General features: G+C 37.7%; 1 protein-coding gene across 4 annotated transcripts in view; it reads left to right on the top strand.

The window, feature by feature from the left end:
* Positions 1-16071, top strand: part of psd2 (pleckstrin and Sec7 domain containing 2) — an 82198-nt gene that overhangs the window by 26803 nt on the left and 39324 nt on the right. For 2 of the 4 annotated variants that reach the window (XM_082176947.1, XM_082176946.1), the window contains one exon: positions 3350-3380. The gene's annotated coding sequence lies outside the window, so the exon portion shown is untranslated. Of the gene's footprint in view, positions 1-3349; positions 3381-7127; positions 7411-11719; positions 11945-16071 lie in introns of those variants that run through there. The other 2 variants (XM_082176949.1, XM_082176948.1) reach the window with 2 other exon arrangements.

Genomic DNA, 16071 nt, shown 5'->3' with positions numbered 1-16071 from the left:
CATTAAGTGTTTAATTAAATAAACGGCCTTAAATACCTTTAAGACGAAAGGGAAGGCAGAGCATATTTATCATACTTAATAATGCTTGCTAAGGCTCTATTAACTATTGCTCATTCTTTAAGGGTTAGAGGTTTTTTCAGATATGTATGATAGCTCAAATCATGTGGCTTGTTGGGTGTCCACTCAACACATCTGACTTGTGGTGTAGCCTGTAACCAGTTTAGCCTGGTTTTCCCAAGTTTTTTTTCTTCTTTCGTTTCTATCACCTGATGGCTTTTGGGTTCCTTTGGCTTGCTTAGGTTAAAAGGCATTTAATATTCAGTAATATTATCAATATAACTACACTGACACTATTGGGTGAGAAAAAAACTTGAACTGAATTGACCTGGATGATGACACTATTGTCTCCACGTATTTTAAAGCTTATTAGTTGAATTGAACTCATTTAATAATTGATGATTTTACACAGTTATTGAACGGAACTCAATCAACACTGAACTGACTTGAGTTGACTAATGACACTATTGTCTTTTCAGAGCTGCTTTACAGCAGAATTTGAATGCGTCTCATATTTGATTGGTACTTTCCTGTTTATTACTGCAATTCTTGTATAAAATGCTACATCAATTGAGTTATAGCTTGAAATGTAAGCTGTACATTTAAGCTATACCATGCTAAATAAATAAAGGTGAATTGATTTGACTAACACTTTTCAAAGCAGATGATTAAACAGCATTGCAGCTGCGACTTTTGCACAGGTATAAGCACCACTCACGTTTCCTCCTCTTAATGTAAAAAATTAGGGCGTTTTCACACCTGGCTTGTTTGGAGCATTTGTTTCAGTATATTTGGCAATTTTGCGCTTGGATCCGCACCAAAACAATCGGTACCACCTGAACAAGGTGGTCTCAGACCATTTGAAAACAAACTCTGTGGGCCCTATTTTAACGATCTGAAACGCAAGTATCATTCAAGCGCGAAACGCAAGTAACTTTGTGGGCGGGTCTTGGGCGCTGTTGCTATTATACCGGCGGGATAAATGACTCTTGCGCCCAACGCAAATCTAAAATGGGTTGGTCTGAAGTAGCTTCATTATTCATAGGTGTGGTTTGGGCGTAACGTGAAATAAACCAATCAGAGCGACATCTCACATTCCCTTTAAGAGCAGGCGCGCTTGTTCCATGGCAGATTGCTATTATAATGGCGGATTTGCCAGGCGCACGCCAGGAGCGGTTCACAGCCGAGGAGACCGACGTTCTCGTCATGGCCGTAAAAGACAGAGAAGTCTGTGGAGGGAATAGTCCGCTGTGCACGGTTGCAAAATAGTAATGATACATGCGTTGGTGCACAAAGTCAATTGCGCGGGGAGCAAGATAAGGCCCTGTGTGTGGTTTGGTTGAGGTGAGAAAGCAATCTGACCCAATGGATCAACAAACCAAGCGGTATCATAATTCATAACAGGAAATGTGTTATATAAAAAGCAGCAGTCTCTGATTCTGTGAGTTTTTGTGGTTGAGAACCAAAGAGCTGTCACGACAGCTACATATAAAGCCACAATAAGCCCGCGGAGCCAACTTGTCAATCCATCTTGATGGATGACGCAGAGGAACATAAATAGGTGAACTCTGACCAATAAGAGGACAGTTTTACTCATGCGACTTGCATAAACACTTTGAAATGTTGCCTTGTGAAAGCGAACCAAACCAAGATGAAAATGCAACAAATAAAGTCCCTGTATCGGAACAAAGCAAATGATCTACAGGTCTGAAAAAAAGTCTTTAATGGGTTTATTTAGCTGGAGATCCTACATTAGACTATAAAGCTCAGATGTGCACACACACATTTTTAGCAGTACTGCAGATATTATGGTCTTGTCAGGCTTTTCAAATGTCAAGGGATGACTTGTTCCTGTTCACTGGGCTGACACTGCACAGCTGAACCAAAACCTTCCCTTCATAAACCAGCCAAAATGCCAGCGCACCCCGGCAACCGTTCACCTTCAATTTCTCAAAATCTCCCATAAATGTGTGCTCACATTTAAAGTTCCTCACCGAAATTTTGCTGGCGAAAGACAGTGGGATTGCATGTCAAGTCAAGTCAAGTCAAGTTTATTTGTGTAGCGCTTTTCACAATACAGATTGTATCAAAGCAGCTTCACAGTATTAAATTAAAATAATACAACAAAGTTTGTTTCAAGAGGAATTTATTGATTGATAAAATTAAATTAAATATCCCCAAAATATCCCCAACTGAGCAAGCCAAAGGCAACAGTGGCAAGGAACCGAAAAACTCCATCAAGTGACCTAATGGTGTCCTAAAACTCCATCAGGTGACCTAATGGAGAAAAAAAACCTTGGGAGAACCCAGGCTCAGTCGGGGGCCAGTTCTCCTCTGGCATTTATGAGCTAGAGGCCGGATTGTAGTTTGAACTGTAAGATTATATGAATGCCTGGCTGAAGAGATGCGACTTTAATCTAGTTTTAAACTAGATGATGAGCATGTGACAAAGTACGATGAATGATACAGGAATAATGATGACAAAATAAACATCCAAAGCTATTCAGCCTTTTTTATGGATCATTTTATAATATGTAAGTGTATAGTGTATAATAAACAAATCTGACACTAGTGTTATACAAGTAGACACCGCCAGAATGATCGCCTAGTCCACTGTGGGACGTCAGTTTTGCTTTGTTACTAAGTTCCGAGTCTCCACGCATGCAGAGGTCACTAACCAGGAGGCATGCTATTGGCCGGCCATGCAAACTTGTGTGTCAAACTTGTGTGTCAACAATTTTTCATTGCACCAATTCGCATTGAAATGCCTGGATTTCACTGAGCAACAGTAAATGTGACCTTAAATCATGATGTATGCACTTAAATCATATCAGATTTAAGCCATTATTCACTGAAAATCGATAGGCTTTAGCTCTAGAACCATTGACCTTTTAAATATATGCTAATGTTTGAATCTACACAAAATCTGATTTTACAGCCTCAACAGAGTGGATTTTCTATGCATAACTACTTTAATATCAGACAATTCCTCACAGAAAAGATATGACTTTGGAAGACTTGGAATATATATATTTCTATTTTAATTAAATGCTGTCCTTTTGAACTTTCTATTCATCAAAGTATCCTGAATAAAATGTATAGAAAACTAAAAATATTAGGATTATGATTTCTGAAGGATCATGTGACACTGAAGACTGGAGTAATGATGCTGAAAATTCATCTTTGACATCACAGGAGTAAATTACGTTTTTAAAAATTCAAATAGAAAACTTTTATTTTAAATTGTAACAATAAATGCACCTCTTATTAATGCTCCTTTTATGTTTCACAGAAGAAAGAAAGTCATACAGAACATCGTGACGGTGAGTAAACGATGACAGATTTCTAACACCCTCTCTATTCATTCTAACTCCGTAGTGCCACATACTGTAACTACATTCATCATTCTATCCATGTTGTACCCCTCTTTCCCTTTCTCCCGCTGACTCAGCTTCTTTTAACCGTCCTCCTCACCTGGCCGTCCCCATGGAGTTTACCCACAATGCCTTGTGCCTGCACTACAGCTCCTCCCCCCTTCCCCAATCTAGACTAACCAGTTCTCTGAACACCCCCTGACATCTTTACATTCAGCCCACTATCTCGCAGGCTCTTTCTGTCCGTGCGTGTTTCTGTTTGGACAGTCCTGCTGGCCTCCAGCCAGTGTGTATTGTGTGGTGAGAAAACAGCCCATTGGGAACAGCGGACCAGGGTTCAGGAAGGGCCTCTGGGAATCCGGCTGCGTCTCTTTCATTCTCATCCCTGGACTGAAGACCCACAAATGACCAATCAGATTCAGTCCATGCTGTCCCCTGGCTCTTACTGTCTCCGCTTGCTAAGTATCCCCGAGGCCAGTCTCTCCCTCCTCTTCCCACGTCTCCATCTCCGTCACACTCTATTTTCTCCCTCTGTCCATCCATCAATCATTTCTTTCCATCACGCTCTCCATTCGTCATCCATCCATCAGTGAACCCACCCATCCACCTGTCCCTCCCAGCCACTATATCTTCTTCATTTTCTTGAGAGAATAGTTCATCAAAAAAATGAAAATGATTTACTATTTATGGTAACACTTTACAGTAAGGTTTAATTTGCTAATATTAGTATTAGTTAGCATGAACTAACAATAAACAACCCTTTTACAGCATTTATTATTTATTAATAATGTAAATTTGAACAATAACTAATATGTTTTTAAAATGAAAAGTTGTATTTGTGTATTAATGCTCTGTGAACTACAGTAACATGAACAATAAACAAAGATGAATAAAAACAGTAAAAAAGGCAAATTTATAGTTCTTTTTAGCTAATGCATTAACTAACCTAAAAAAGAGAGACCATATTGTATAGTTTTACCGTATTTATGTAAGAATTTACAATTATTGGAATTACATAAAGATTATATAAAATGTATAGAGCAAAATGACAAAAAACACAAAATAAAAACACCATAAAGTGGTCCAATTTGTTCACTCTTTTCCAAGTCATCTGAAGCCATATGATGAGGAACAGACCAAAATTTAAGTCATTTTTCACAGAAAACCTTCCCATATTTTTAAAGTGGTATGAAATTTTCCTTTCCCAAACAAACACGTTTTAGCTTCCGTCATGTATGAGATTTCAGAGCTTTGGCGGAGGAGAATCTTGTTAGTCAACAACAATTTAAAATTTCATTCCATGCTTTATGCAAAGTTGTTTTATAGCTATAAGATATTTTTCTAAATTTCAATTTGAAATTACATGAGGGTGAAATTTATTTCTTTTTAAGATCTATCTATCTATCTATCTATCTATCTATCTATCTATCTATCTATCTATCTATCTATCTATCTATCTATCTATCTATCTATCTATCTATCTATCTATCTATCTATCTATCTATCTATCTCTTCCATCTGTTTAAGCTCTATAACACCTTTCTTCCATTCTCACTCTTCCCCCCAAAAAACACCTCGGATTGTGTCTCCTCTCATCCCCCCATTTACTGCGACATTCCCAACAGACACTCCATCAGGAATCCTCTTGCTGTCGAGCCGGGATGTCCCACCCACCCCCAACCTGCCTCCACCGGATCCCATGGGATGAAGGGATGGAGGAGGAAGAGGGTGGAGGTCTAATGAATAAGTGATTAAGATTGACAGTGTCTGGGGGTCTGCTGTTGTGGTCTTCCTGATCCCAGGCCACAATTTTCATTTTCTCTCGCTCAACTAAACAAGCAGAGCCCATAAACCCACCCTCAGGTCCCTGAAGTATCATTAGCCCAGGTGAATGGCGTGTTTTTCTTTTTTTTTCTCTAGTCTTTCTCTCTAATACCAGTTTCCTTTCCAGTTTCTCCTTGGATGAACATCAGGATGACAGTGTGGGTGTCTCATTTTTATGCTCTGGTGCAAAACACAGACAGGAGAGACCTGCCCATTCTGAAAATCTCATACGGCTTTATTAAAATCTGACAGCTCTCAGTCACCAGATTTCGAGTTAGTAATATTTCGAGCACTATTGCTTTTCTTCTATCTTAAAAATTGCACGTAGACATGTCATCCTAAATAGCCATTGTCACATAATCATGCTCATTACAGTATATTTACTGGCTTATTGTTATCATAAGAATATATAAGATAATTATGCCTTTAACCATCACTATTTCACAGTATAGCATTGCCTTGCATACCTTATTGCTTAATTAAGGGCATTAAAGGTCAAATAATACAATGTATAGATCCATTAATACTCTTTTCAAGTGCAGAGCATCAATGTTGCCTCCTCTTAGTGTCACCGATAGAATATCAGACGTTTTCTACACATTGTAATATAGGGTTTTAAAATGCCATTAAGTGAAAGCACAATATTATATGCAAATGTCATAGGACTGTAATGCCACATCTATATAGGACTGTATCTCAGTTACTGTAAGGGTTTGAGTCAGTTAGTAAATTCCAATTACATGCTTATTCAAAACTTTTTATGAATATATCATCATATATTTGTGAAAGATGTTGTGTAAACTAGTGAACAGGATGGAATATAACCGTGGCATACATTCAGGCAATAATCAACTATATAATGGAGGTATATTTTGACTAGAGGATGAGAATTTTTGGCAAATTAGAATTTAAAAACAACAACCATTTGTTGAGAAAATAAATGAACAATATTTATAAAAAATAAAAAAAGGGACATTTGGCTCAGAAAGTGCAAACTTCCATTTCAACATATTAGCTCACATGATGTATATACAAAATACTCAAATCATAATGTAATGTTTATAATGTATATAGGGGTCCCAAAAACTTCCAAATGGTTCCCATATTTTATGAAAAATAAGGAAAATTTCCTGGCAGAAAATGACCGGTATTATTTCCACTTTTACTGATTTTTTTCTTACAGTGTAGTGTTTTTTTTGGGGTTTTTTTTCTTCTTCAAGATTGTCCTAAACTTCTTGAATTAGGTCCCAATTCAAAGGTATGCCTGAAATATTGCCTGACTAAAAATAAAGACATTTTATTTGAGGAACATTCAGGATTTTAAATTAACTGCTGTATTTTTAGTTCAAGTATTTTATTATTAATTGTTGTATTGAGACAAATGTCAGGAAAACAGACAAGACTGTTATGATATAATACCAGATGGTTTTTTTTTACATTTGATTTGTACAAAAATAATTGAATGGTGGAATTCAACACTGGGGACATACAGTAGCCTACTGGGGTAGTTATTTATATATTTCTCAGAATTTTCTTAGACATTCTTAGACTTAGACATTAAAACAAATGATTCTTAATCATAAAATTACGGATGTATATGTTTAATTGATTTCATTTTAATTTAAGCATTTTGAAAACATGAAAGATCAACTGATCATACACAAATGCCTTACATTTTAGAGAAGTGAAACCAACCTTATTTTATGCAAATGTCTCCTTTTTTCTTGTCAAATCGATTTTGAATTGACACGATGGCTTATATAAGACGAATGAGTCTGAATATTCTCTTTAAACCCCCCAGTGCTCATGAATTGTGCTGTATAATGTATTATTGATGTGTAAAGTCTGTGAGCAACAGTCTGAACTGCTGCTCGTATACAGCGCGTCGCGGGGGCACGAGACAGCCGCAGCTCGCGCGCTCACACACACACACACACACACACACTGCCGAGCTCTCACGCGCAGCCGGTCGTTCTGTCGGTAGCGGTGCGCTGTGGAAACGGCAGGTGTCAGACTCGGTTCTAACAAGCCTTTTGCAGAGCTTCCTCCTTAAAAACAGCATATAGATCCTCTCGGATGATATAGACAGACAAGACGTGCGCGCGCTGCCACAATTGCTTCATTTGCTGCACGGATTTGTATTACATTTTTGGCGGTGAGTATATTATATCTTATATATCCAACCTGGACGCTCATAATTGGGTTATCGCGTGCATCACAAACGGTTTCGCATTTTATGTTCATGTCAATGCTTTTGCTCTTTGATGCACATGTAAAGCTTGCATGTTAAGTTGCATTCATTTGATGTGCCGGCAGTTATTTTCTCTATAGTATGCATGAAAATGCAACGTGTTCTCAGGTTATATGCGTGGCCTGTGTGTTTTTAAATGCTAGAGAAAGAGAGGGAGAGACCCCTTCTGTTTTATATGGAGGACGAGGTGCTCTTGAAAAGCTTCTGGGCTCTATTTTGGAAGGAAGAAAGCACCAGCCGAAGCCTTTTGAGAGAGCGCAGTGTCTCCCAGCCATCCTGTTGTCATGGTTACTGCACTGGGAGGCTGGGGATAATATGGCTGCGATTCAGGCTCTCTGTATATGTGTGTGTGTGTGTGTGTGTGAGTTTTACTCCACGATGCCTTAAAAACAAGGACCCACTGTATGTGTTAGATACAGCCTGTATTTAGTTGTGAGTTGTGATGCTTTGAACGGGTGCATATCTGCCCAAGTCATTTGCAATACGCAGCTTTATGCATGGTCGCAAATGATGATGCATCTTAAATGCATGCAGTTTTATGTCAGACGATGCAATGCAATGGCAATGCTTAGTGATCCATTGTTAACCCAACTATCATAATGTACTCGTCACTGGGAATATAGGCGTCAGACAACCAGACATCCCAGTGCCAGACGAGACACAAGACGCCCTAAATGATCACTTGTTCTCTCTCTACCTGTTAAAAGGTGTGTGTGAGTAAGCGTCAGCCTGGAGCTGGTGAGCGGATGCGTTTAATGAGATTTATATCCCTGGGATGATTTAAGTGAAGACGTTGTAAGTGATACGATGACATGATACAATAGGACGCCTGACCTTGACAGCAGTGGAAGTGACAGAACGAGGTGATTTAAATCACATTTACACACGGCTCAGTTGTTCATACTCGTTTACTTGGTGGTCTCCTTCACAGGACCCCTGACGTGTCAGGAAAGAGGGGGGGAATCCTGTCTACACTTGAAGCCTCTATTTTGATGTCCCGTAGCCCGTTACGCACGGAAAGGCAGCATTACGCAGTCGGCTGTATGTGGGTAAGGTAGACGGCATCGATATATTTAGCGCACTGCAGCTCCCGAGTGAGTTAAATACCGCGTGCTGATCATTTGTAATGGTCAGTCTTTGTGTGTGTGTGTGTGTGCGTGCGTGTGTGTGTGCTTGCGCGCGCGCGGCGGTGTCATCTCGCGTCTGAAGAGGGTTAGTGGGTCATGCAGACGTCCAGTATCCAGACTGCATAGAGATGGAGAAGGAGATGAAGTGTGTGTTTGGCTTTCTTTTGTGTTAATAGTCCCAGACAGGTAGATTGGATAGGTCAGACTGTGTTGGCTGCATGGATAGTGTTTCATTTAAACCTCATAATTGTGAGAATGCCTCTTATTGTTGGACTAGACTTATTGTGTGTGCGTGCGTTTTTATCACTGAAGCATATTAATATACTTTAAATTAAAAAGGTTTTATAAGAGTCCCTGACTGAGTAATGCACCATATACTCCTTAATAGGAAATTTACATGAAATTCCAATTATATATATATACATACATAGATAGATAGATAAAGATAGAGATAGATAGATAGATAGATAGATAGATAGATAGATACAGATAGATAACGATAGATAGATAGATAGATGGATAGATAGAAAGATGGATGGATAGATAGATAGATAGATACAGACAGATAACGATAGATAGATAGATAGATAGATAGATAGATGGATAGATAGAAAGATGGATGGATAGATAGATAGATACAGATAGATAACGATAGATAGATGGATGGATAGATAGATAGATAGATAGATAGATAGATAGATAGATAGATAGATAGATAGATAGATAGATGACAGCAGCCTAATATTCCTTCTTCTGTCTGTTTTTGTTATTCAAACAACAAATGACAAAGAAATCACTCTCTGCTCTTGACTGAATCACTTTTGTAAGTTTAATAAGGATTCATCTTTATTTAATTTAATCAGTGAAGATTATGTACAGTGTTATTTTATATTTAATTACTTTGTTCAATTCATACTGTTAGACCTACCTGTAAAACCTGAAAATCACTGTTTAATTTATTTATATCTTTGCTCTATTTTATTTATTTGTGCTGTTTGCTTAGTTTGCTTATTTGTCCTTATATTCTTTTATTTTTATTTGACAGAAGTCCTTTTTTTCCTGACCATAGCAAATACTGAACCGTACCGAAACCATGATACAAACGAACCCGTGAGTAATTTGAACCGTTACACCCCTAATATTATATATATATATATATATATATATATATATATATATATATATATATATATATATATATATATGTGTGTGTGTATATATATATATATATATATATATATATAATATTATATATTAATTTGTGACACCACAGGATAATTTAAAATTAATAGTGAAAGGCAATTATAGATAACCATGTTAATTAACCAAAACATGTCATGAATCACTTTGATTACATGAGATTACACCAATGAATGTCATTTTTTATTTTATTATTTTTATTTTTTCCCAAAGTTCAGCTCCCTGTTCTCCCCTCTGCCTCTTGGCACGTATTGTCAGGCCACTACTGTGTGTCCAACTCACGATCTCTGAGGAAATCGTGCCTTATTTTAATCCAATCAATAAATATGTGAGATTAAAGTACCGCAGCTGTCAAAAGCTACCAACACGCATAAAACAAGCGAATTTCACCACAAAATATCACAAGACAGCCAAAAGGTGGAGGCAGATCTTTCTGAAAGCTTGTTGAAGGCTTGTTGGGGTGGCAGTGATTGAGTAGAGGAGTTGATTTGAAGATAAGGCCCTTCTTTAAGTTTATCAGTGAATGTGTGTGTGTTTGTAGCCACATGAGTGAAGGTGACAGACAGATCCAGTTAAAGTAATTAAACAGAATTGATCGCCTTGAAGACCCTACTGTTCTGCTGACAGTACTGGAAGTCTTTCAGTCAATGAGTCACAAACACACACACACACAACCACACACGTACACTATGAGACACACTGTAGACCTCTATATAAAGCTAACAATGATGCCCAAACCCTTAACGCTACCCCCTTAAAGTCATTATTTACTTTATTTATGAATATTTTTCCACTTCAGGACATCCATGATTGTTAATGCCAACAATAAGGACGGCCTGTTGTCCCGGGACAAGTGTGGGAGCACATTTAGGGTCGGTTGACAGAATGGTTACTTGGTCTTTTGGGTCAATACTGTGTTTTTATATTCATTATATTCATTATATGTATGTGTGTTTTTATATTCATTAATCTTGTACATCCAAATGTTTGCTTTTGATTGATATATTATAATTTATTTTAATTTATTTGTAGATCATTTAATCAAAATAGCAAAAAATGCTGGTGATTGTTTTTGTTATGTGTTAAACCAGTCATATGCTGTTGTTTTCCAGCAAAAGTGGGGTTTTGAATGTAGTTTATGAATGAAAAAAATATTTGAATGAAATTAATAAAAAAAAAATTATGAAAAATCTCTTGCAAATACAAAAATGCATTGCTAAAAATGGCAAATATATTTTTTTGCATGTAGGGGCATGAAAAAAATGCAATAAATACTTCCTGCATTGAATAGATACATATTAAGATATATTGAAAGATTATAGGAATATTTTGAGCCACCTTTTACCTTTCATTTGGGGGTCATTAAGACTTTTTAAATGTTTTTGATATGTAAATAAATATGTAAAATTTCTTATCAATATTGAAATTGAAATATTTTTGTGGATAGATAAAAAAAAAGATTTATTTGAAATAGAAATCTTTAGTAAAATTATAAATGTCTTTACTGTCATTTTTGAATCTATTGATTACCTGCCTTTCACTTTTTTACATTTTTGTTTAAAACTGTTGTCACAAATTAATATATCGTTTTAATATATCTACCGTATTAATTTGTAAGGTAACCATATTAATTAACCAAAATAATATTTATAGGACCTAAGGCATAAACTATATACAGTTACTGTTTATAAATTACATGGCAGGTGTGTAAAAACATTCCAATTGGTCAGCAAAGAATTTTTTAATTATTTGTCAGCCCTGTGTTTACTAGCGATATAGGCAAATATTGACACATACAAACATACGTCACACTCACACCCCCAGTGAGTGACTAGTCATGTAGTTAAGTAGGCGTGTGCTGCTGCTGTAGGAATTATGGGTATCTGGCAGTTACAGATCACTGAGGCTCTCAGGAATAGTTTGTGTGACAACAGGGTACATTACAGCAGCTGAGCCTGAGTGTGTGTTTGTGTATGTGTATGATGGACTCGTGCATGTGAGTCTTGGTGTGAAAAGATCATCTGCAGCTGGGATGGACTTTGGGTACTGAGCACCCATGCAGAATGTCAAACATTAACCACATGTGTTTGAATGAGGAGCAGAGGTCAAAGGTAACTTTCTGAAAGCGTCTTTTGCTAAATGTCACATCAAAATGTTCTGTGTGGTGTCAGACAGTGTGTTCTTACATCCCCATGTTGCAAGCGTTTAGGAGGGTATATAGACCTTTTTGGAAAGATAACGGGGTAAAGATTACAATGATGTAGAAAACTACACACAAATTCATGCACCGTTGACCTAATTCAATTGAAATAATGTGTAACTGCTAAGATGAATTGGTGTGTATTCTGTCAAACAGCACTGAATATAGACATAAAGAGATTTCATTTGTTGCCTAATGTAATGGCAGTTTGGGCTATAGAGCTTTAATGTAATGGAAACTAGGGTTTTACTGCGGTTTGTTTCGATCGGATGTTCGGCATTAGAAAGCTTTAAATGGCATCGGCTGAGTCAGAGCTGCAGAAGAAAGCGGTTGAGCTTCACATTTAACTCTGTTAGATTGTGTTCCTCTGCCAGAGACACGGATTTTCTGTACATGTGTGCTGTTTATATTCCAGCCTGTGTTTGTATGTCTGTCCAGTTGGCTTCATCTGGTAAATGAGTATTAAACTAAGCAGAGCCCCATAGCAAAGGCTCTGAATATGAATTTAAAATCACCCTTTAATGAACTTGATATTCAGAAAGAACTACACACTATTGTTCAAAAGTTTGGGATCCTATTCAGCAAGAATTTTATTCAGACATTTGTTCAGCAAGGATGCATTTAATTGATCAAACGTAGGACATCCTCAGACCTCAGACATAAGACAAAAGGCATCAGACATAAAGGCATCGGACAAAACGGACTCAGACTAAAAGGCATCAGACATAAAGGCATCGGATGAAACGGACTCAGACTAAAAGGCATCAGACATAAAGGCTTCGGATGAAACGGACTCAGACTAAAAGGCATCAGACATAAAGGCATCGGACGAAACGGACTCAGACTAAAAGGCATCAGACATAAAGGCTTCGGATGAAACGGACTCAGACTAAAAGGCATCAGACATAAAGGCATCGGACGACACGGAGTCAGACTAAAAGGCATTGGACGAAACGGACTCAGAATAAAAGGCATCGGTGAAAAAGCACTCAGACTAAAAGGCATTGGACGAAACAGCCTCAGACATAAAGGCGTCGGACGAAACGGACTCAGACTAAAAGGCATCGGACGAAACAGCCTCAGACAAAAAGGCATCAGGCATAAAGGCATCGGATGAAACGGAGTCAGACTAAAAGGCATTGGACGAAACGGACTCAGAATAAAAGGCATCGGCGAAAAAGGACTCAGACTAAAAGGCATCAGACATAAAGGCATTGGACGAAACGGACTCAGACTAAAAGGCATTGGACGAAACGGACTCAGACTAAAAGGCATTGGACGAAACGGACTCAGACTAAAAGGCATTGGACGAAACGGACTCAGAATAAAAGGCATTGGACGAAACAGCCTCAGACTAAAAGGCATCAGACATAAAGGCATCGGACGAAACGGAGTCAGACTAAAAGGCATCGGCGAAAACAGACTCAGACTAAAAGGCACCGGACGAAACGGAGTCAGACTAAAAGGCACCGGACGAAACGGAGTCAGACTAAAAGGCATCGGCGAAAACGGACTCAGACTAAAAGGCATCGGCGAAAACGGACTCAGACTAAAAGGCATCGGGCGAAACGGACTCACATGGAGTTTGGAGATTCGCATTGCCCCGCCCCATGTGACGTCACATGTACGCGGTTCATAGCTCGAAAGAACGCTTTAACTCCACGATAATTTGCCAACATACAAACTAGCTAGCTGAAATATGGCATCTAAGTTTTTAAATGTGCAAATAAAACTCGTGAAATGCATGTTCTCTTCTGTAAACAACTTAATTAGTGTAACATTTCATTAAAGCATATATATATATATGCTATGTATATATTATATGCTTTAATTAAATGTTACACTAAATAAGTCTATTAAGTTACACTAAATGAAATATTTGGTCATTATTTTGCAGTTCTTTTGGTTTCTCTAGTGGCAGGGAAACTACAAGTTTCAGTTTCAGTCGACACAAATTTAAAAATAGACCCTTTTTCCTTTCTAACAACACATTCTTGATCCTATTATGCCAGATTCCTTTGGCTACATTGCAAATTCTAATCTTTTATCAAAATGTAATAACTTTCTTCACTTCTACACTCACGGGTCGTTTTGCGCGTGTAACGTGACAAATGCACGAAAGGCTTGAAAGAGAAATCATTTGTTTCTCATAATTTATCTTTGGCTGCATTATAATGATTTTTTAAATTTAGAGTATGATCAAAGATTGCATATCTGGACGTGCTCAGGTACTTTGCTATTGAAAATATAGTTTAATTGAACTTCGCTCAAATTAACAAAATGACATGAATAAAGATTAGTTCATTTTGCTGAACAAGATTCAAAGATTCAAGTTAGAAAATGATCCGATCTTCCCATGTTTGGCTGATGCTTTCAAAACGCAATTAACATCTAATGCATCGGTTCCCAACAGGGGGGTCGCGGCCCACAAGGGGGCCTCAAGCGAGCTCTGTGGGGGGGTCGCGTCTTATTTTGAAAAGTTTTGAGCAATTTGCATTAAATAAAAGTCCTTAACTTTTTTTCTGTTCAAAATTTATATAATGAGCGAGTTCATCATGAATCCATTTTCCAAACCGTGTTTTTGTCTTATCCTGAATCACTATGGTACACCTATAATAAGTGATTACATTGGGACTATTTTACCCTGGTTCGGATCGCTGCCGCTGCGGAGTAGCCCAGTACCTGCGTGACTCGTCATAGACGCACACAGAGAGAGAAGTAGTTCCGGCTACAATGTTCTTCCGAAAGACGCATTATTCTGTTAATAAACGCAAGTTTATTATCACTCGCTATAGCGCCAAAAGCCTCAAAAATAAAGCCTCACAAATAACATGCAAGTATTGAGGCCCCAGACAGAAGTCATTTAGTAATAGCCTATATTCATTCTTTTTTTACCTACACACAAGTGTGAATACTTTTTTTTTTTTTTTTGCATTTAAAATAGGGCAAATTTATAGGCTACTCCTAGGCTTACATTTTTAAATTACAAAGGGCCTACTAATGTTTTTGTTATTGTATTTTCAATATTATAGGCTATTATTTGTGCATAAACATATCTGTTTATAGTAAACATACCGTTTGTTTGAAAACAACATATTTTGTCATCCTTGCTGCAAGCTTACAAGAGCGATAATATCATTAAATGTGAAGGGGGGCCCTAAAATATTTTCTTGGGAAAAAGGGGGTCTCAGACAAAAAAAGGTTGGGAACCCCTGATCTAATGGATAAAGTCAATCTTTGTCCATTTGTATTCACTGAATATCCTGTTGTATGTAACATTACAGAAGTTAAACGGGTTGGTGAATGCCGACGTTAACCATGCCGTAATGTGCCACTGAACATCTGTCCTGTCCAGCGCTGCTGCCGCCCACCGAGTTTAGGGAAGATTCCCCAGAGCAGCTGTTATAAATCAGAGCAGAATTTAAAATTAGACTCTGACCCTTAAATTCCCCCTCAGTAGATGAGAGTTTGATCCTTCCGGTCTGTGTTGTACTGTAGTGAGCATGTGAAACATTAGTGGAGCTTGAGGTTTGCTGAGTCAAAGCTAATGCGTTCTCTAAGGTCTGCATGTCTGCAGGGCTGATAAAACACGAAGATGACAGCAGATAATGGAGTCTGAATCGCTGTTTAAACTTTTAAGATGTTGCCAGTGCCACCTGACAGCTTCTGTCTTCAGAATGCTTAATGTCACCTAAGCCTATAATGTGCAGCGAGCTGTGGTCTCACTCGCTGGCCTGACACATTTGAAAATTCATAAATGAAATATCTTTCATATCTCAGTTGTTTCTCCTAGACAGCTTTGAGATTAAATAGAAAGCAAAATTAGGCTTTTGCTTAAGTCTCTTGCTTCTCAGATTTTTTCTCCTGAGCAAAAGACCCCTGCAATCTCACAGGTCTCTTCTAGAGTTTCAGATTTCAAAATACTTATATTTATCATCAAATTCTTTTAAAGTTCCCCAATTATGCTATTTTAAAGTTTCCTAATGTTGTTTTGGAGTCTCCTACAACAGGTTTACATGCATCAAAGGTCAAAAAACT

The sequence above is a fragment of the Leuciscus leuciscus genome (assembly GCF_965113295.1).
Source record: "Leuciscus leuciscus genome assembly, chromosome: 8".
NCBI classification, from domain to species: domain Eukaryota; kingdom Metazoa; phylum Chordata; class Actinopteri; order Cypriniformes; family Leuciscidae; genus Leuciscus; species Leuciscus leuciscus.
The sequence above is the reverse complement of the archived record's forward strand: the minus strand, read 5'-3'. Positions and strand labels throughout refer to the sequence as shown.